At 36.9% G+C, this 2,118-nt stretch overlaps 1 long non-coding RNA gene across 1 annotated transcript; it reads left to right on the plus strand.

The window, feature by feature from the left end:
* The first annotated feature begins 950 nt into the window (after nucleotides 1-950).
* LOC114543337 lies at nucleotides 951-1,445 on the plus strand. The gene is made up of 3 exons (XR_003689991.1): nucleotides 951-991; nucleotides 1,205-1,279; nucleotides 1,407-1,445. It is a non-coding gene; the product is annotated as an uncharacterized LOC114543337 (long non-coding RNA).
* Nucleotides 1,446-2,118: the final 673 nt, after the last annotated feature.

Here is a 2,118-nt window from a genome sequence, read left to right on the forward strand (position 1 = left end):
ACGATGAACAGTTTGGGAAATTACTGGAGAAAGTTGCAGGTATGCTACAAAGAGATTTGAGGAGTTTTCATTCAACTTGCCTTCTTAGTAGTTTATAGCTCTTTGACTGACGTTGAGAGTTGATTAAATTGCCTTTCTCTCTTTACATTTTTAGTGAAGTCTACCACGACCACTAGCTTGACCTATGCATGGGAGCAACTCATGAAGTCTGTTATTTGTGTGTCTAGAAATCGGTCATTGCATTTATCGATTGTTCCAGGTAGGTTTACGATAAAACGGCAATAAATAGTACCAATTTTACCATTTCTTCGCTTATGTATGTTTTACTATTGCCCCGCTAATAGTTCTTACCAATCGTGGTTTTGAATTCGTTCCTCAACAATTTCAGCATCCGTCGACAACAATTGTGAAAGGTGCTGGTATGGTTCTGAAGGCGATAATCGAGGTACGTTTTATTCATTCATTGATCCATTCAGAATTTTCTGCTTTTGACGAACGTCATTTATAATGCTCTGCCCTTTTTTAGCTCTGATGAATGTACATATTAGTTCAGTTGATATTTAAGAGGTTTTAAAGCGTCTTAATTTTGAGAAGTATTATACACACTTCAATTCAAGCCAGGAACAGTTGATGGAAAAATGAGTCAACTATAGATCCTCCGGCAGGAATCGCTTTTGCGATGCCGGTGCAATGCTCTTGTCACTGAGAACGTATAGTTGACTAATTTTTCCATCAACTGTTCCTGGCTTGAATTTGAAGTGTGTATAATACCACACGAAATTAAGACCCTTTAAAACCTCTAGAATATTCCTGCACCGTGTGAAGTGCCTAAAATCATCTGTTGATATTTATTTAGAACTTCACTTTAGGAAGCTGATGAAGAAACCGCGGCAAAAATACAAGATTTGGCGCTTGCCAAGGGCGCTCTACCAAAACACTTACGCATGGCCATGATTACGCAAAGCACTGATAGACGTTCGCTACTGAACAGGTGCGAATTAGTGTGATAAATTAACAAATTGTTGCAGATGTATAGCCTCGATTCCATCCGGAGGACCTGAGTTGTATTTTAGCAACATTCTTAGATTCATCTTAAAACTTGTGATTTTATAATCCTCTATATACTAGCCATCTGTAAATAGTTCAATTGAGACTAACAAGCATACTCCATAAGTAATTTATAATCTTTATTGTTGGCATATAGGCAATTGAGTGGACATCTAGTGGCTCTCTGGACAACAGGTCATCCAAGAGCAATGGCATTACTTGTGAGAATAATGTTCGTATTAAAGCAGTTATAGTTTTTAATGTCTAAAATATACAATAAAGTTTAAATGCGGGATTTCCTGTTCGTAAGTTTTGGTTCATAAACCATTATGTAATAAATTTGAATACGATTTTCACAGCCTGCTGGTTTGCTCTATTACCTTGAAAGCCCTGACGAGGTAGGAAATCTTTGAGAATTTTTTGCGAGGGCCATTATTTACATAAACCCATTGCAGTGGTTCTGACTAACCAATCATAATAGTGACTAAGTGGTATCAACTGCTTTGGTAACTAAACTCCATCATTCATCCTTATACTGTGCCAACTGCCCCACTGACGAAATAATTAAATAGTAATTCATTCAGAAGTGTAAAACCTTTTTGTAAAGAAGCAATTTTGTTGGAAAGTTTTTATCTTTCCTTCAGCCACCGGAGACTAAAGAAGATCATTTATCAATTCGTGACAATGTAAAGCTTGCAGAGTACGTTTTAAAGCAACAATCGTGTTCCAAAATTTCATGATGCATGCTTGTATGTACGTATAAGCCTGTTATTTCACGCGCTATACTTGTCTGTTACAGCTCAGGAAAAGCGAGAGGAACGTCAAGGAATCAACTTGAAGGATATCCCTCGCATTGGAGACAAAAATAGGATTCAAAGCCAGGAGAGATGTGAGAATTTAAATCCAGTTGTTTTATTACAAGTAAGTGTTCATATTAAGAAAATGGGAAATGTTCTAGTCGTTTGAAAGATGAAAAAGCAATGGTATTTAAACGGATCTTTTTTACAGATTCAGTCAAGATCTGACAGCGTACAACCTGATTTGGAATTACAAGGTGAGTCTCGAAGTTAA

The sequence above is a fragment of the Dendronephthya gigantea genome, unplaced genomic scaffold, assembly GCF_004324835.1.
Source record: "Dendronephthya gigantea isolate DGI-Jeju-01 unplaced genomic scaffold, DenGig_1.0 000440F, whole genome shotgun sequence".
Lineage (NCBI taxonomy): Eukaryota > Metazoa > Cnidaria > Anthozoa > Malacalcyonacea > Nephtheidae > Dendronephthya > Dendronephthya gigantea.